Source organism: Miniopterus schreibersii (genome assembly GCF_964146895.1).
Source record: "Miniopterus schreibersii genome assembly, chromosome: 2".
NCBI lineage: Eukaryota > Metazoa > Chordata > Mammalia > Chiroptera > Miniopteridae > Miniopterus > Miniopterus schreibersii.
Genome location: NC_138102.1, coordinates 16,002,377 through 16,023,164, shown reverse-complemented (window position 1 = coordinate 16,023,164; position 20,788 = coordinate 16,002,377). Strand labels below are relative to the sequence as shown.

The 20,788-nt window shown below is 36.3% G+C and overlaps 1 protein-coding gene and 1 pseudogene across 2 annotated transcripts in view; both read right to left on the bottom strand.

Annotated features, from left to right (window-relative positions):
* Positions 1–20,788, bottom strand: part of NRG1 (neuregulin 1) — an 882,008-nt gene that overhangs the window by 678,583 nt on the left and 182,637 nt on the right. The gene's annotated exons all lie outside the window — the stretch shown is intronic.
* On the bottom strand, positions 8,047–8,581 carry LOC308553159 (large ribosomal subunit protein uL22 pseudogene; annotated as a pseudogene). Its single transcript has one exon. The product of its transcript is annotated as a large ribosomal subunit protein uL22 pseudogene (transcript).

Here is a 20,788-nt window from a genome sequence, read left to right as displayed (position 1 = left end):
TGATGGCAAATTCTTGATTGCTAGAGAAAGTGATTAAAAATACACAGCCTGGTAGGTTGGCTTACTTGAGAAGGGGGAAAGGGGGTGGAGTGGGAGTTTGCATGCTATAAAGTAGTCAGAGTGGGATATGGTCAGGATGTAGCTTACAACAGAAGATGACATCTGTTTTTTCTATTTAAAAATTGGCAAGTTCTAACTTGATATATGACCTGTCCAACTTATTTGATCATAGCTGATAAAAACTCTGTCCCAGAGGTCATGACAACTAACAGGATGACTTACTTTCTGTAGGTTCTGTGATTTTTACACTTATCTATTAGTAAAACATCTTCTCTAGTACAATGCTAGACTTAAAGCCTACACCAGGGGATTGTAGTAAAAATGTTGAGTAGGCCCTTAGCTGATCATAAAGTGATTTTAATTCCTGGGCTCTCATGGGTGACCTTATGGTTAATTCCACTATATTTTATGGTTTTGGTTTTGTTTGCTCATTTGTTTGGTTTGCATTCCTACTCTGGACTGCTTTCAGGTTTTATAGACACAGATATTTACCTCATTTTTATGTGGGGTAGCCAGTATCCTACCATTGCCTACAAACGAGAGTATCAGTGTTAGTGTTAATTGACTTAACTACCCTCATATCAGGGACCGTATGCAAAGCCAATACTAGTGAACTAATTTGACCCTTCTAATTTTATTCTCTTTTTTCCATCAAGCAGCATTCTTAATGCCTTCTCATTGCGTCTGTTCTGTTCCAAGCACATAAAACAAAGCAAAACAATGATACACAGAATGTGTAGAAACCACACATATGTATGCATATGTAACACATGCTTGACCTCAAAGACCCAGTGGAGATACAGGACCACGATTTGGAAAAACCAACAAAAGATCAGTCAGCAAAAAATAATATCATCTGCAATTCACCTCATTACCCTCTCAATTCTTTTTTTTTTTTTTTTTTTTAATTCTTGGTGGATCAATTCACCACTGTCCCTTGGGTAATAATTTTACAACTGCATTTGTTTTCAGAGTATGAAGCTGAAGGTTTGTGGAGTGCTTTCGATAAAATGGGCTAATTATGATGGACTTCTTTAGGTTTTTCTAATGCAACTCAAATTTAATCTCAGAAAATTTAAAAAATGAATACAGCTAAGTGTAGCCAGAGGTTTCCACAAAGGAAGTATTGAATACGTCTAATAAATAACCAATCTCTGGTATTCCAATTCAGTCAGTGGACTAATAAACAATGTGAAGAGAGTCCCAGGGTGCCCTCTTCAATATTTTTTTTCCTCATTGTAGTCATGATTATCCAGCCTAACAGAATTCACAAATGCAAAACACCAAGCTTGCCCAATAGAAAAAAAGGATTTATATCAATATCAACGAAAAAGACATGTCATATCCACCTCCCTCTATTAATACAGAGTCCATTCTTCAGTACTACAGAAAAACACCCAACAATATAATAGAGAACAAAATATATTTTTGCCTTTTAAATGATGAATTATATTTTCTTTATCAAATAGTTTAAACAAATGAATACACGCAAGATACTAAACTGAAATTTTGTGCCAACCCTTTGATATATCATAGTTTTCAGCTTCATATCACTGAATGACATAAAACATGAAATTTACATTTAGAGAATGATTTAACAAAATGAATTGGTTACAAGTTCAAATTTGTTTTTTACTTAAAAGTGACCATCTATTGTCTTTCCTAAGGAAAGAATGATTTTAATAAGTGGAAGAAAGAATAGATATTTGCCCTTCCCAAGTATACCTATGCTTATAACTTACAGTAAGTATAAAAATCCAATTATCCCCAAGACAATTCACTATTCTTGGGAAAGAAGAAAAGAACAGTTTGCAAAGGGAGAATTAAAATGATATTATGATGTATAAAGTGTGTACATAGACTAAAAAATCCAGAAAATAAACTTTCAATTTTGATTGAGTACTTGTGAAAATGAATTTCATTTTTTCCTCAGCTGCAGAGAACAAAAGTCACTAGAAATTACAAGTGAGTATTTGGTTTTAATATCTTTTAACTGTCTCTTTGCTTAATTCTTCTATTTGACTAAGAGAGAAAATAAACTGCATTTGATTTACAATGCAGTCAATCGACATAAGTTTTGGCAAAGCCACAGACATGAAGGCATTGGGAGCTAGCTCTTCAATGATCCATAGAAAGGAAAGGAGAGACACAGTAGAATCACTGTGAGGCTGACAGTAATTTAGGAATTGAACCTGGATGCAAAGAGGAAAGCAGGAATCATCACTAATAATGCTAACATGGAGGTCATCTTTTATTTTATCGGGAGATATACCACTGTCCCAATCATCTTAACATGCTATGAAAGAAACAAGAATTAATTTGGAAGGTAGCAGAGTGAAATCGTTTTTGGATAAGAAAATGCTGAATTTAAATCTTATTTTGTACTCCTTTCAAGTCATATGATATTTATAAAATTACTTAAACATTTGAGCCTCAGTTTTTATCTTTAAAATGAGAATAATATATGGTTACACCATAAGAGTAACTCAAAGAATAACATACAATAATATATGTAAAGCACAGTACCTAGTATATAGGAGATATTTTCGAAAACACAACAGTTTTCCCCCTCCAGTTGTCTTAAAAAGAGAAAAGTTTGGTTTGGGAACCAAGACACAATGAAAAAGAAAACTGGTGAAGCAAAGTATTCATCCTGTGCAAGCAACCTGCAGTGAACAAGCGCTTCCCAGCACATTATATATTCATTCGGTTTCTTAGTGAGTTCCCACAGGTGCCCAGCATCACATTAGACCATGAGGATCTGCACACATAGAAGAAGTCTTGTCCTTTTTTTAAATAAGGAAGACAGTCAAGTAAGGAAGACACTTGCAAGTAATTCTGTAGTAAGAAAAGAACCTGCAGGTCTACTGAGCTAGGTCTTCCAGAATAAGAAGGTCTAACACTCCGTAAGTGCGGCAGAGCTGGACCGGCAGCCTCAGACCACTTGGGCACTGGTTAGAAATGCAGGGCTGGGGGCCCAGACCCAGCCCAGAAACCTTGGAGGTGGAGTCCAGCCATCTGTGGTTCAACAAAACGCCACTGAAGTAGGAATTCACCAACTAAATAAGAATGGGGAGGGCCAGCATTTCAGGCAAGAAACACGTTCAGACAACAAGGAACATTTCACACAGAAGGAGTACAGTGTTCATGGAGCTGGGTGACAATGGATCAGAATGTTTTAGTAGTTTGGGGCCAGACTGCGAAGGAGTTTGGACTTCATCTTATAAGCAATGGGGGTTAGGAGTATTAAAGAGAACCTCATTTCTTTTCCCTTCAAGTTTCTGCACAGAAAATGGGTAACACACCTATATAACAAAATATGAATAAAAATGAAAGTCATTTTAAAGAGGCTTGACTGAAGTATCAACAATGTTCTCAGAATGGATTCTGCCACACCTGAGTCCATACACTAGTGTCACTCAAAGATGGGTCTGGTCTAGGGGGCGAGTGCTGGATGTGGAAAGCCTGGAGCTAGCAACGCCAGGCTCCATTCAACTTTATTCAATGTAGTTTTCTCAAGTGAAAACTGGGCAAAGCTGCTCTAAGAAGAGTTGTGAGAATGAAATGGAACAGACGTGTCAAAGTCGCTATGAACTTTGAACTATATGCATTTCATGATACTATTGTTAATAATATAACAACTCGCTGGGTCATTGTGGCTCAGCAGCTGAGCACTGGCTTATGATCCAGGAGATCACAGTTTAATTTCCGATCAGGGCACATGCCCAAGTTGGAGGCTCAATCCCTAGTAGGGGGCGTGCAGGAGGCAGCCAATTAATGACTCTCTCATCATTGATGTTTCTATCTCTCCCTCTCCCTCTCCCTTCCTCTCTCTGAAATCAATAAAGACATATTTAATAATAATCTAGCAGCTCGATTCTTTCTGTGGAGTAAGTGCAAATAAATATATAAAAGGGGTATTCGAACTTTTGGGACAGGGAATCCCATCAGAAATAATTACTGTTTTCTATGCCAAACACTGTATTGACTGGGCAGGGCTACAAATCCAAAATCAGAGCCTACCAAACATGAACAGAAGGAAGAAATATCCAAGGGTCAGGCATGCAGAGAGAAGAGAAAGCCCAGATCCTGCTGGCCCAAATTCATACATGGATATAATTAAGAACTGACAGTTAATGGTAGTACAAGCACAGTGAGTTACAAAATTTGGGCCGCACACTAAAGGTAAAAGTCTTCAAGTTTTACACCTGGATATAAATGAATGTCAGACCAAATGCTGATCCTAGACACAGATTAGAGAAAGCCTTCCAATGAATTACACTCAGACTCCAGGATCAGAAGAGTTTCCAATTTCAGATGCAAAGACAGAATTTTACCATCAACAAAGCCAAAGGGGAAATGACATTTGAAAACCAACAGATAGAGTTTTTTGCCTTCCTCTGTCTCAAAGCCAGGTGCGCAAGCCAAAAGGAGAGGATTCAAAGAAGGCGTAATTGCAGACATTCCGCCTCCCGCCAAGTTGTGGGTAACACAAAAAAGCCCTGACGTCTTTGGAGACTAGCTTGAGCTGTAAAACCCTTGAAAATATCAGTGCAAATGAAAATACAGATACAGTGCACAAAACATATCAGAATCTGTCAGACTCTCTACCACTAACAGGGGACCTTAATCTCTCCTTTCTTCCTTTGTGTAAATGCACCTTACTGTTATTTTACTTGTAGCAGTTAATGATGCCAAACCCAGACAATGCCAAAGGATTGTAGATCAGGACAAAGCTGAGATGGTGTTTGAAGAATATTGTGGACTTATTAATTACACCAGCTAAATGCTTTTTTAAGGATATATATCCTTAGAGATTTTAAAGACATATTTTTGTGATTACAAAGGTTGGAGGCTTATACAGTAGCTGAAAATTTTGAATATTCTGAAATGTAATGAGAAAATGACAACTATAATTCTACTACTCAGTAGTAATGGCTGCTAACAATTTACCGTATTTCCCTGCAGCTTTTAAACATGTATTCGTACTGTTTAATCAGTTAGCATTATATCATAACTATTTTTCCACATTATTAAAACAAAAAAGCTTCAAAGGCATGATTATAATGCCTAGTTAAAATTCTATCATAAGTATGTGATGATATAATTTCCCTGTTGATAAACATTTAATTTTTATCATTAAGATTGTCGTGATTAATTTCTTTGAGCACAAACCACTCAAGAATTTTCTAAACAGTTGATGCAAGATCACAACAAAGTCTTTAACATTTTGTTGTAGTGTCTTCAAGACTTTGTTTGTTTTGCATTTAACCTTTAAATCCATATGAAATCTATTCTGGTGTATGATGCAGCAAATGGGACAAGTTTATAGTTGCCTAGTTGCTTTCATATCTTTTATTTAATGACACTTTCCTTCAAATGAAATACAGCCTATTATACTCATATTTATCAAAATGTTATATTAAATAGTATATAAATTAATACAGTATATTTTACACAGACTTTCATACATAGATGAGTCTCTTTCTGCTCTTTTTATGCTCTTGTGATTTTTTCCCTATAATCTTTATTCAGCATAATACCACTCTATATATACTTTTAAACTCCACTTTGAAAACTAGTACTAATAATCTCACATACTCTTCTATTTTACCAATTAGTTATCTTCGTGAATTTATTTGCGGTGAATTTTATACACACACACACACACACATATATATATATTGTCAAATTCCAAAAAGAAATCCGTAACAAAAATTATTTCTAGGAGTTTGGTTGAAGTTATAATCACATTAGATAAATACATAAATTTAAGGGAAACATATATTTCATGTACTTGTGTTTTTCCAGGGAGACGATGATAAACTGCATAATTTATTAGAAATTTACCTTTGAACACTTTCCACACCCACCCTGCTAGACAGTCAGTAATTAAATGGCCAATAAAAATCACAGAAGAATAGAGAATAGCAAAGGTGAGTCATCCAATCCCGGAGAGAAAGCCGAAAGAATATTTTAAGTTTTTCACAAAAGTGGTAGGATTATTTTTATGTTAATTTTATTCTGTTCTTAATCTCAATTCAACCAGTAATTTGATCAGGGCACTGCTATACTTACATATTCACTGCTTTTCCAGTAAATTACTCAGATATAAGAATGTCACATCTGCAGACATCTTGAAGTTACCCTAAATTGTTAAGAGATCTAGACCTACCTTAGTATTAACTTTTTTCTAAGAGGCCCCTAAAAAGAACCCAAACGAAAGAGAAAGGGAAGGCAAGATAAATAATTGAGAGTTTTCAGTGGTTGGCTGACTCATTATGAAGATTGTTCTGAAATTATTATTTAAACTAAGTGCACCTTGATCAAATGATCAAATCAAGCAGTATCCATTCTCTAAATTAAACTTTTTATTTGTTACTTGAAGATTCACAGGCAGCTGTAAGAAACAGCACAGATCCTATGAACCCTTTACCCAGTTACCCCAAGTTAACATCTCACAAAGTGGTGCTGCAATGTCACATCCCGGACATTGACATTGACACAGTCAAGATACAGACAATCCCATGATCACAAGCATCCCTCGTATTGCACTTGTGTAGCCACAATCCCTTCCTTCCACTGCCATCCCCTACTTAATCCCTGGCAACCACTACTCTCTTCTCCATTTCTTTAATTTCATTATTTCAAAGACATTATACAAGTGGAAACATGTATTATGTAACCTTTGGGACTGGCCTTTCTCACTCTGAATAATGCTCCGGAGATTCATCCAGGCTACTACATGTATCAGGTTCTTCTTGCTGCTGAGCAGTATTTCATGGCATGGATCATCAACTTGCAGCCTTTTCCATCTCACGGCACATAAACTAATTACTAACATTCTGCGGCACACCGAAAAATAGATATTTTGCCGATCCGACAGAAAAAATAAGTATAATTTTGTTTCATTCACACGGGACGGCTATTGTTGTGTTGGCTGTTGTCGTTTTATTTGACAATCTCAGGGGAAAGACGTCAGCGCCCCCGACTAAATAGTCAGGTGTTGCATGATTTAAAAACTCTCGCGGTGCACGGGCTGGAAATCGCTGACACAGACACATCACGATGTGTTTAATCGTTCACCCCTTGGAGGACGTCGGGCTGTTTCTAGTTTGGGGCTCTTACAAATAAGCCTGCTTTGAACATTCATGTACAGGTTTTTCTGTGAACACAAGTTTTCTTTTCCCTGGGATAAAAGCAATTACTGGGTCATATGGTACTTGCTGGTTTAGCTTTTTTAATGAAATTACCAAACTGTTTTCCAGAGTGGCTGTACCGTTTTACATTCCCAATGTGTGTATGAGTGAGCGTTTCTCCGCACCTCGGCCAGCATTTTAGCCTTTCTGGTTGGTGTGTTATCTCATTGTGGTTTGAATTTGCATTTTCATATTAAGTAATGATCTGAACACCTTTTCATGTGTTTTTTGCCATCTATATATCCTCTTTGGTGAACTATTTCTTCATGACTTTTGCCCATTTTCTAAACTTTTTTTTTTTTTAACTGCTCGGTTTGAGACACTAGTCCTTGGTCAACTATGTGTTTTATAGAACTATGTGTTTTATAGTATTGTCTCCCAATCTATACCTTGTATTTTCATCCTTTCAAAAGATTCTATTGCAGGGCAAACAAATTCTAATTTTATGAAGCCCAATATAACAGTTTTCTCATGTATAGGCAATGTAAACCGTGTCAAGTCTAAGAACTTTTTGCCTAGCCCTAGATTCAGAAGGTTTTCTTCTGTTTATTTTTTAAGGGTTTTACCATTTCATATTTAAGTCCATGCTATATTTTGAGTTCACTTTTGTGTAAACTGTATAAGACATAGGTGGGGGTTACTTTTTTTCATTTGGATGTTCAACACCATTTGTTGAAAGGCAAGCTTTCCTCCAGTGAAGAGCTTTTATACTTTTATCATTTTGAACATATTTATATGGGTCGATTTCTTTTTTTAAACTTTTATTAGCATTTATTTTATGCTGAATTTACTCCTGGGCTTTAAGTTTTTGTTTTTTCCATTTCTTCTGGGATATCTTTTTCTTCTGTGCAACCTCCTTGTCTGATTGAGGAACAATCTGCTCTTTTTCAGTAGGATCATCTCCATGTGGCAGGGAGAAGCTCATGAGTGGGTTCATCTGCCCTTGAGCTCCGTAAGTTCTGCACCACATCTTGGGAGCTCTGTTCACCTGCATGGGCTCAATGACCAGAGAATCTACAGCTCACCCCTTAAGTTCAGCATTACTCTCTGCCTGTTTAAGCGTGTGCAGCAAAAATCCAGCACTCTTTTTAGGCCACCGACCCTGTGTCCAGCCCCACTGTTTGGCCTGGGCTCACCTACCAGCTCCACCGTTGTTAACAAGAGAATGGCACACATTGCTTCTGTAAAGTGACATCCTTCAGATACCTCGTGGCTTTCCAGATTTGCATACCCTCGATGGCCTGGGCAGTTTCACGAGTGCTCTTAAAGTGAACAAGAAGACTTGAACCTCTTGATTTGCATGATTTTGTACAGTTTTCTAGGTCAAGTAAATAGTGAAAGATATTCAGAGATTACCTCTGGCCACTTCGGGGAAGAGTATATGGGTCCACTTATGAATTCTCTATTCCATTCCATTTATTGATGTTTTTACCCCTCCAACAATGCCATACCACCTTGATTACTCGTAGCTCTATAATAACACTTAAATCAGGTAGACAGATTCTTTCTTCTATATAATTTTCAAAATTGTTTAGCTGCTATAATTCCTTTGCTTTTCTGTATAAATTTTATATAATAATCTTGTCTACAAAAATTTTGCTAGGATTTTGACAGAAATTATATTAAACTTGTATATTAATATGGGAAAAACACTGTAAATGCTATTATTAGCTATTATTATTATTATTTTATTGATTTTAGAGAGGGAGGGAAGGGGAAGAGGAGAGAGGGAGAAAGAGAGAGACATTTACGTGAGAGAGACACATCAATCAGTTGCCTCCTTTACGTGCTCCAACCAGGGATTGCATCCACAACTTAGGTATGTACCCTGACCAGGAATCAAACCAGCAACCTTCCAGTGTCCTGTACGACACTCCAACCAACTGAGCCATACCAGCCAGGGCATTATTATTTTTAATTTTGATGTCCACATGTCTGTTGCTAGTATATAGAAATACAACTGACATTGTAATGTTGATCTTGTATCCTCTGACCCTACTGAACTCACATGTTAGTTCTAGGAGTTTGGGATTTGGGTTATTTTTGTTTGTTCTTTAATTGTTGTTGATTCCTTGGAACTTTCTAAATAGACAGTTTTGTCTACAAATAGGGACAATTTTATTTTTTCCTTTCTAATCTGTATGTCTTATATTTCCTGTTCTTATCTTGCACTAGTGTCTAGATCTTCCAGTATGATGTTAAATAAGTCTTGAGAATTTACATCTATGTCTTATAATTCCCAATCTTAGGGGGAAGATTTTAATCTTTCATTATTAAGTAAAATGTCAGTTTTACTTTTTAGTTTTTATAGATTCTTTTTATCAAGTTAAAGAAGTTCCCCACTATTCCTACTATTCTAAGAGTTTCTATCATGAATCAATGTTGAATTTTGTAAATGCCTTTGCTATATCAAATGATATTTTTCTATAGCCTGTAATGGTAATTTACATTAACCTATTTCAAATATTGAACCAGACTTATACCCCTGGAATAAAATTCACTTGATCGTGATATACAGTTCTTTCTATATATTACTTAGTCCTATTTGCTAATATTTTGTTAAGGTTATTTAAATTTATATTCATGAGGGATACTGGTTTGTAGTTCTCTTTTTATACACTGCCTTTATCTGGTTTTGATAACAGATATTGCTAGCTTCATAAAATAAATTGGGAAGTGTTCTCTCCTCTATTTTATGGGGAAAAATGGGGAAAATTTGTGCTAATTCCTCCTTAAAAGTTTGGTATAATTCATCATCAATGCCATTTAGGATAATAAATTTCTTTTTTGGAAGATTCCAATTATGAATTCAATGTACTTAATAATTATAAGGTTTTCAACTGACCCTACTTCATATTGGATGAGTTGTGGTATTTTGCATTTTTCAAGGAATTAGTTCATTTCATCTAAGTTGTCAAATTTCTGCATGCAGAGCTGTTTGCAGCATTCCCTTATTACTCCTGTCATGTCTGCAGGTGGCAAATGGCAGAACACCAGAAACATGAGTATAAACAGAACATGTTTTCTGTCTTGTTTTCGGATTTATGACAAAAACAGGAAATGTAGCATGGATAAGATCCGAGTGTATCTTTCCATGTTTTAATAGCTTGTGAGTTCATGTCTATCTATTTGTCTGGTATATTTTCTTTCTTTAAAGAAACAGTTTAAAGGCACCACAATAATAAAAACAGAACTCCAAATAAGTGCTACATTTTACTCAATAAAAAATATTTGGGAACTTTGCATATATACAAAACTTTAAGCAAAATCTTAAGCAATAGCTAAAGAGCTTGTGTCACAAGAAAGGACTCCTGTGGCAAACAGTTTTGCAAGAATAAGAAAAACACCACAACTGGGTGCTTACATTTCCTAGGCTCTTGGTGACTGTCCCAAAGCAGGAGTGCATTTGAACAGCAAGAACATAAAACCACGACTAAAGAAGAAACAAACAACTTCTACATAAGCAATGAAGACATTGAAATTATTAAAGATTTTGCTCATCTTGGTTCGATCATCAGTTAAAATGGAGACTGCAGCCAAGAAATCAAGAGAAGCTAAGACTCGGAAGCACATCCACGGAAGAATTAGGAAAGATCACCAAGAGCAAGGATGTGCTGTCATTAGAGACCAAAGCTAAGATCATCCACACCCTTGAATTTCTAATTACTATGTAGAGATGTGACAGCTGGACAGGGAAAAATGGATTCATTTGAAATATGGTGTTGGAGGAGAGCCCTATGGATCCCCTGAACCACCAGAAAGATGACCAAGTGGGTCCTAGAGCAAATTAAGCCTGAAATATCCCTGGAGGCAAAAATGACAAAACTAAAGCTGTCCTACTTTGGGCACATTGTGAGATGGCACTGTTTTTTGGAAAAGATAATTATGCTGGGGAAAACAGAAGTCAGCAGAAAAAGAGAAAGACCAAATATAAGATGAATTGACTCCATAAAAGAAGCCACAGGCATGAGTGTACAGGAGCTGAAGAGGGCTGTTGAGGACAGGACATTTTGGGACAGGGTCGCCAGGAGTTGGAGCCAAATTAACGGTGGGCAGCTCAGGCCAGGAGAGCAAGTGTTACCCTGTGTGCCCTTGGCTTCTACTTTTCCATGCTTTGTTCCTACTCTATTCTCATTTTTACACATAAAACAAATTAAAATCATATAAAAGACAAAATAAAGTCTCCCCCATCTGCTGTCTCTAATACTATATCCCAAAACATTCACTTTGGGCCACTTGTGTTTTTATGATCTGCATACAGTAAGCCCTATAAATCTACATTGTATGCTTTTACCATTCTTCCTTTCTTTTTTTTTTTTAATTTTAAACAGTATTTAATTGACTCTGTTAGCGAAGCCAAGGCATTTGGTTATCTTCTTTTTTAACTTTATTTTTCAATTACAGTTTACATTCATTGGCTTTCTTATGCCACGATGCCAGTACCATCCAGTTTCCTCATGATACCACTGATTAACTGTCCCAAAGTGCCAGGCCTGCTGTCTTGCTTACCACCCGCCTGCCATTCTCGAAATACCTTTCCTTGCATGTCCAGTTCAAATACAGTTCATGGGTTTGAAACTTGGCTTACTAGGATAAAAACTGAAGTGATTTTTATTTTATTTTTTTAATTTTATTTATTTTATTTTTTTTTTCAGAAAGAGTGAGATAGAAACTTTCTGAATCTCTTCATATCACAATAATGTCTTTCTTTTGGTCTCATACTTGATATGTTCCTGGGCACAGAGATCTAGCATTAAGTTTGTCTTCTGTCCGAACTTTGTGGGCATGGTCCCAGTATCATCTGGCATTTTAAGATATTGATTGAAAACTTCAGTATGATGCTCATTCCCATGACAGAACATTTGTTTATGTTTTTCTTTCTCAAGACTTTCTGAACCTTCCCTCTAGTCTTGGTGGTGTGAAATTTCATGAGCACGTGTCTGGTGTAAGTCTCTGACAATTCACTGCTGTCAGCATTACTTCAGCCCTTTTATTCTAAAGGTGTATCTTTTTTTCAACTCTAGGGAACATCATAATTATTTTATCTCATTTGTTGTTCTTTTTCTCCAGTTTTAAAACTTATTAGACAGACTTTAGGTTTTGTAAATTGATTCTGTCTCTTTACTTATCATGTATTTTACACCTCTTTTTCTTCTGGGAGATTTCCTTGAATTTTTTTTATAATCCTTTTTTTCAAATATTGGTGATTATATATTAAAATTCCATAAATTATTTCCGTACCTTGATTTCTCCATTTTTCATATGAGAAAATTCTTACTTTCGAGAGTATAATGGTTCTGTCTCTCTGAGGACACGAATAGATAGCTTTAAAATACCTTTCCTCTAAATCATCTTTACTTCATCCAAGGCAGTGTTTCTCAGCTGGGGCTGATTTTGTCCTCAGGTGGATTTGGCACTATCTTTGTCCAGATATGGAGACACTGTCATTCACAGTAGGTAGAGAGGGTGGGTTACTTGCTAGTAGATTCTACTGGATAGAGGCCAGGGATGCTGCTAAACATCCTACAATGTACAGGACACACTCCACAACAAAAAAAATATCCAGCCCCAAATGACAATAGTGCAGAGGCCGAGAAATGTTTCCTAGGGTAACTTTCTTTCCCTTCTTCTTTCTCTTTTCCGCTTTTACTGCTGGTTTCTGTTGCCAAGTCCTTTTCGTACATGATTAGATTGATTGATATAGGTTGTTGGCATGAACTGATCCATGCTCCCGACACATTTCTCCATAATGTGCTTTGCTCTGCACATGAAACACACAGACCAGCTAGAGCCTCTCCATCTACCAGAATTGGGGTGCAGTGCTGCTGGGTCACCAGCCCACACACCGGGCAGCCTTAGCCCTCGCTTGCAGATGTCTGAATTCCTTTGAAGAATTATACTGCTTTACTAGCACAGCTAAATGCTACAACTAGTTGCATGCAAAGGATCGGAGGCTGTAAACTTGAGCTACTTTTCAGAGTTGTGACCAATAACCTCAATGTCTGCTTTTCTGCTTTTTACCTATGCTGGTCTCCACCTGCTGACCTGAAATCTGAGACCAATAGGCTCCTTCCCGAAGGCTCCTCCAGTTTTATCAGACGCCTCTTCTTCCTGCTCTCAGCAGCAGGCACCTCATCATGCTCAGAAATATATTCGTTTTTATCTGCTTTTAATGCAGTTTCAAATGGGGTCTGGGAAAGGAGAGTTAGATGCATGTTTAGTTCAGTCCACAAACTTGAACTTGAAAGATCTCATTTGTTTTCAAATTAAGATGTCTGTTTACAAGGTTTGGTTACAAAAAGATACACCTTCAAAATAATTTTAGAAAAATAGCAGTCATATACACAGGGGGAATAGAAGTTTCTAAACAATCAATTTAGAATGATGTTAACCAAAACCACTGGATTAGTAACATTTGGAAAATGATGTCACTTTTCAAGGCCTTGGCTTCATGTTTAAAATGAGATGATTCTCTGATTCACCTACAGCTCCTTTTCAGTTCTATTTTCTATTATAAAATGAAGACAGATATTTAGAATGAAACTTTATATTTTGACCATTAATATTTGATTATAGCATCATGTAATGACAATGATTTAAAGCATGACATAAAATGGTGTAAAATATTTCACTCTGATAAACCAATATTTATGAGTCTCTTTTGTGAAAATATAGAACTTTAGAGGGTTCTCATACACTCCATTCATATTTTAATGTTTTTTTGTCAGAAGCACATATGAATATGTCAGTCTAAAAGTACTTATCAACAGAGGGAAAGAGACATATAATGCTGATAACATATTATTAATGATGGGGACATAAAAATCTGCCTCAAAAAGATCCTAGAGCATCTAAAAACTCTGTATCAAAAGTATCTTGCTAGAGATTATTGCTGCTGGTTGTTTTGCTTTTCATGGTTTAAAAAAAAAAAAAAGATTTGAAAGCTTTATCCACTTATAAGCTGTAGATATCTGAAAGGTAGATGGTCTGATTTGCTGCTTAAGGAGAAAACCTCAAGAAAAAATATCTATACCGGCCTGTTCAAGAGAAGGCAACTCAAAATCCTGGAGGCCTCAGAACTCCAAGCTCATGGTTGTCAGTATCGGGAAATGCATCGCTGCTCTCCCAGGAACACACGGAGGCCTTGACATTCCTTTTAGTCAACAGCAACAACAAAAAACGTCTTCACTTTTCTAATTCAGAAAGCAAGGAAAGAAGGTTTATCTTTTCTTCTGCAGAACTGTAACAGCTTTCTGTATTGACACAAGGGTGAAACTCACTGATGTCATCCTCCTGCAGTTTGGAATAGTGTCCACACACTCAAAAGCATCTAGAGCAGTGTCTGAAAGGCGCTGACTGTGATTCCCCAGATAGCAGAAAGACTAGTATAGATAGATGATTGATTGATAGATGATAGATAGATGATAGATATAGATAGATAGATGATGATAGATGATAGATGATAGATGATAGATAGATGATGATAGATAGATAGATAGATAGATAGATAGATAGATAGACAGATAGACAGATAGATGATAGATAGATAGACAGATAGATAGATGATAGACAGATATACACACACATATATACACATACATACATATACACACAATATATATATCATATATATTAAAGTTAAATATGTAACATATATGTGTTCATTGGTCTTTAATATCTAAACACAAATAACTAAAATTATTTCAGCAGAATGATTTTACAACCTTCATGGGAAACATATTCTAACATTTAACAACTCTTACTATCAGAACATACTTCCTTTATCTCATCTAAATCCCACACACTGTAATTTGAATCTATTTCTATCCCCTAGGGTTGCGGAACAGCTGGTCAGAATCCTCCATATAATAACGTCTCATGTATTTGACTCTCATCATTAAAGACCTTCACAGCCATCTTTCCTTAGGCAAAATGACCCTAAAGCCTTAACTTCTTTTCATAGATCCTATTTTCTAAGACTTGAATCATTTTAAAGTCCCATCTTGGGACAGCTCCAAGTTCTATGCATCTCTCTTCATTTCCTCTCAAACATCTCCCTCCTCTTTACCACACCCATGGAGTGATCCTTTCTATGAGTGTAGTTAGGGGAAAACTTAGGACGAGAGTAGCTTTAATGTAATAACTCAACAATCTTCATTATAAGAATATTCCTGCCACCCCAAAATCTGTGTCAAAGAGTTGGGGAATAAAATCCAAATAATGACATTGAAAATTAAAATGATTTTGATGTGTCATATCAGGCTGCCTTTTCCCTTAGGTATAGTTGTCACTACTAATCTCATCTCACAAATTGTGGGCTACATCACAGGAAAACTGCCATCTCATTCCTCTGTGTGCTGACTTTCAGCTTTTTCTGAAACAGAAAACAGGACAAAACTAACAAACAAGAGTCACAATATTACAGAGAAAATACCCCCAAAAAATCTGTTCACTGATTAAGTTGTCTTTTCTAAGCTGATCTGACCCCAAGAAAACCTCTGGCTATTTCTCCTGAGTAATTAATATGACAGGAAGAGAAGGAAACCACTGGAGAGAATGCTAAAGCCAGGAGCTGGGATTGTCGTTCACTGAGCCAAGAGAGTATCTCCCGGAATCTCCGATGAAAAGAAAACCAACTGCAGCCTGAGGTCACTGCTGATTGTTAGGAGCCCTCTGCCTGCCCGGAGCAGCCAAGCCCTTGATGACAGGTTTCTCACTGTGTTGTTTCTCCCAAGCTGAGAGGCCTGTGGTCCACAGTATACATTCAAATCACTGGTATGTCTGTTAAAAAACAAGGCTTGATTTCCTACTCTGTCCAAAACCGAACCAGAGGCATGGATACATGGAACAGACTGACGGGTCTCGGAGGGTAGGCGGGTGGGGAGGCTGGAAGACGGGGGGGGGGGGGGGGGGGCAAAGGGAGGGGAAGTAGTGGGGGACATCAGTAATAGTGTCAACAATAAAAAAGTAGCTCCAAATTACTTTCACTGTTTTCTAGAAATCAAATCCACTCTTCGTTATACTTACATCATAATTTCATTTTCTCAAAAGTTGAACATGTATTTATTTTATCACACAAAGGTGTAAAATAATTATATATACTATCTTGTATACAGTAAAGAGACCAATAACTATATATAATTAGGCAAAAGTAATAAAACTGTGAGGAAATACACCAAAATGTTAACGATTATCTCTGATGATAGAATTACGAGTGATTATTTGTTTCCTTCTATATTTCTACTTTCATACTATTAATAAAGAGAATATATTTCTTCTACCATAAAACAAACTTTTAAAACATTCTCCTACACTATCACTTTGGGTAGTCACCAAGTGGTGCTAAATTGAGGTTAGCACAGCTTCCAATTAACTCTGCACATGGAGAACTGATAGGTAAAGGGATAATTTTTAATATCCTGCCTTCCTGAGGAATATACTTCTATCACTGTCCCCTCTTTGTCATGCATTTAGTCCCTCACTAATTCTTACTCATGTCCCAAGCAAGGATCATATTTACTAACCAAAACAACTGTTTCTATGTTTCTTGTGGGTTCCAATAACTGGTAAAATTTCTCTGTACACGTGCACACATCCTACTGGCATATGTTCCATCTTCAACTCAACCTGCTTATTTGGTGGGTATGACTTTCTCCCTCATTTTAATCAATTAATCCTATTTTCTGACCATGAAATGTTCAGGAACACTAAGTATCACAGTGGCATATCTAAAATATGCTTCCTCTGTTTATTCTAATTTATATTGTACAAAACAACTGCATAGAAAGGCTCTTCATTTTTCCCAAGATCTGGCAAAAGCCCAGGATATACTGAGTGTACCAGGTTTACCTGCTGAATGACATGACTATTGAGGCTGATGGGAAATCTCTCTCGTGCTGGTTCTCAGGACCTCTATCTTTACCCATTCAAAAAACATATACAGGGTGTCCCTAAAAATAAAGGCAGAATTTTAAGAAACACTGTCTTTATAGTTATTCAAAGTGTGTGCATACATTTTGGGGGACACCCTATATATTTGTTAGGCGAGTGCAACTGTAAGGAGTAGAATCTATGGGCATTATCTTCTCTCTCATAATGAATTATGGTCATTTTATTTGCATAGAAAAACAATCCTTTGCAGGAATTTATTAGCCAACCCTGTTTAAAATGAAATGAAAGGGGGGGAAAAGGCATTTGTAGTACTTTCAATAATAAAGATAAATTTTAAATAAATTAATTAATTAAATAAAACAAGATCAATCCCAATTGAACTTGAATTGAGTGGTGGGCATCTTTGCTTTCAACGAGGGTTCTAAAGACTTTCCACACAACAAACTTCTCTATCTCTAAATACGTTTTACAAGTAACAGGATCTCATCTGCTTATACTTCTTTTTCCACTACTGTGTTCTACAGTCAATATTCATTTACGGCACTGTTACTCCCACAACTATCCCTTCTGAGACATCCAAAAATACTTTAGGAGCCAATTACCTTAAAGTCACTTACTAAAAATGCATAATTTTATGGCATGAGACACCCAATTCTGATTTGATGATTACTCAGAACATATCGAAATCCTACTGTGCAGCATGAGTCTGCATCTATTGGTAGCATTAAATTCAGTCGCTGACTACACATTCTAGAGAGAAACACATAATTTCTTTTTATTTGTTCCTTATTTACATGAAATTGGATTGCTGAAAAACTCTATCCTCCAAGAACTGGGCTATAAAACTGATATGCATCTTCACAGAGCCAGAATCTCTCTCAAATTACTTCGTAAACCCTTTTTACTCCCCTGTGCGGTATTTACTCTTTTAGGCTTTCCTGCTACACTTTGCGTTCTCAACTGTCTTCTTGGGTGTCTCTTCAGTGTCATCATTAAGTTTCCTAGGACAATGTAAGAAAAAATGTCCATTGCATTTCTTCAAATGCACGCAAGAGAGAGTAAATTTAATGCTGGATCTACATATTTCATAAGAAATTAAAGTGATTTAAATAGTAATCCATAAACTGGGAAATTATGAAAAAAGTGTGGCTGCCTTCGTATGCTGTGTGTTTCTGATGAGCTTAGGTTTCATACACATTTCATACGTCACTAGCTGATAACCTACAAGTCAAGGCAGAAAGTGCTGCAGAGAGAAGGGAGTGGTCACACTGAGCTAGAGGTCAGAAAAGCTTTTCATGAGAACTGATGCTTGAGCTAAAGCTGAAAGAGGAGGGGCCCTGCTCTGAGAGCAGCGTGCATGGCCACATGAACCTCAACCCTTCTGGGGCCAGCAGTGGCTGTTATTTTCGGAATAGTTATTGACTCTTTGATTAGAACACTTCTAGAACATAGCCACCATGTGTATTCCTAAAGAGGTTTTCCATCATTTGAGTTGTGGTTTTCGTTATGTATTATTACCCTCCCAAAGGCCCAAAGTGTATCAAAATCCTGAAGCTTATTTTACACAGCGCTTCAGAATAAATAAATAGTCTTGTCAAATAGGATGCCTTAGAAATTTGCAGTAAAACATTTCTAATATATCAAAGAAACAAAAACTAAGATATATATCATTACCCTTTGAATGTAAAAATTACCCACGCACCAAGAAAACTGGATGGGGGCCAATTTATTTTCAATATCCAAATAATAACTATCAAAACATTTATTGATCAACTGCTACACTTAGAAACAGATCTCCTATTCTCAGGGGCCTATAAACTAATGAGGGAAACAAGGTATACATATTAAATATATACCTGTGGGAGAATATTCTAAGTTTCAACCAAAGAAATTACAGAATCACACAACCATCAGAATTCTATTCAAATTCCATCCTGTCAAAAAATGTTTTTAAACATGTAAATAAAGACAAAGAAGACTTTCTTTGTGATAACTAGGATTATTTTATATCAGGGAATTTGTCACTGAAAATGGAAATTTTTTTAAAAAAGAGATGCTAAGTAATAACTGTTTCTAATGCCCTTCCACCCACTGAACAGCAGGATGCAAGAACATTTCATTTCAGATTAACCTATTCCCCCTATTATCTACTGAAAAGAAAAAATGTAAATTATTATCTGAATTCTATATTAATAAAATTATTGAATTGGGCTGGATAAAAAGACTTATGAAAAAACTCAACTTCTCCAAAAGAAATTTATTATCTTGCTTTGTGATTCATTACACACCTAATAGGTAACTATTTTTCAAGTACCCAGAACCTGGAATAGAAATTTTAATATGTTTGTTGAATGAATGAATGAATGAATGAATGTTGAAAAAAATTAGTAAATTAATTTCCATGTTGACGAGTGGTTGTTGGATGCTACTCTTCATCCCTCATTCCCACAACAGTATAAATCTTGTGACTTGATAAACTAGATTAGTTCAAAATGGATAAATGAATATGTTCCAATCTATTGATTTGCATCTGTATTTATATGTTTTCAAGGAGCATACTATTGATGCAGTCAAGCAGAAATACTCCTTTGAGTTATTCATATCTTTTGTATAATTAGGTAATTAGCACATGCTAGCTATAGTCAAATAATGAACGAGAAATTCTGAGGATAACTGTGAGATCTTAATTTTAAAAAGTGTTCATAGAGATTCTGTTCCAGGTGATTGTTTAAATATTTATTTATTACCATTGTTTAATATTGTGCAGGAGGTTGTGTATCGAAGTCTATCTTTATCGCTAATTGGCAGTGGTCTGTTTTAGTGAAGACTGAGACAGGGAGAAGGGATTTAAAATTCATTAAGAACCCCCTGCATGCTGGATGTTTTATATCCTGAATCTCACAACATCTTCACAAAAATCCTGTGAGATATTTATTAGACTCATTTCTTCACTAGACAAAATAAAGGATCAGGAGGTATCATTTTTAAAATAAAATCACCCCCTGATAAGCTCAATTATAATTTTAATCCATGGTTGTGTGCTTCCAAAACCCATATCCTTCCCACATATATTACTCTACCCTTCGTAAAGGAAGTTCCCCCTCAATGTAAAAATTAGTGTCTAGTATCTACTGCAAGTAGATGGCAGGTTCTGGAAAATCATGAGGGCAGATTCTGGAAAACATGTAATAACTAATACACTGCCTCTTTCCCTCTAAAACAATGACTAGCACATAGCAGTTACTTAATAATAATTTACACAGTGAATAATTTTGGCTCTTAAAATGCTTTCTCTCTCCTCCCGGTTTAACCTCGGTTCAAACTCTGAATCACCTGAGAACTAGCTTGGTCACCGGGATGAAAAGATCCTAACCTGCATGAAATGTGGGCAACCTATCCCCATATCACTGCAACCTGTCTCTATAGCAATTAGCTATTTCTTGTGAGATAAAGGCCTGTTTAATTAGCAAAGACTTTGTAGTCTAAGCAACTTAAATGAAAAAAACCTGTTCTAGTAATCATGTCCCTCTTCTCTGAGTATAATGGCTGCCTTCATTACAATAAATACTAGAAAATGCACCAGCCACCGCTTTGATCCCAAGAATTCATTCTCTCTCCCAACACTGCCACTGAAAGCT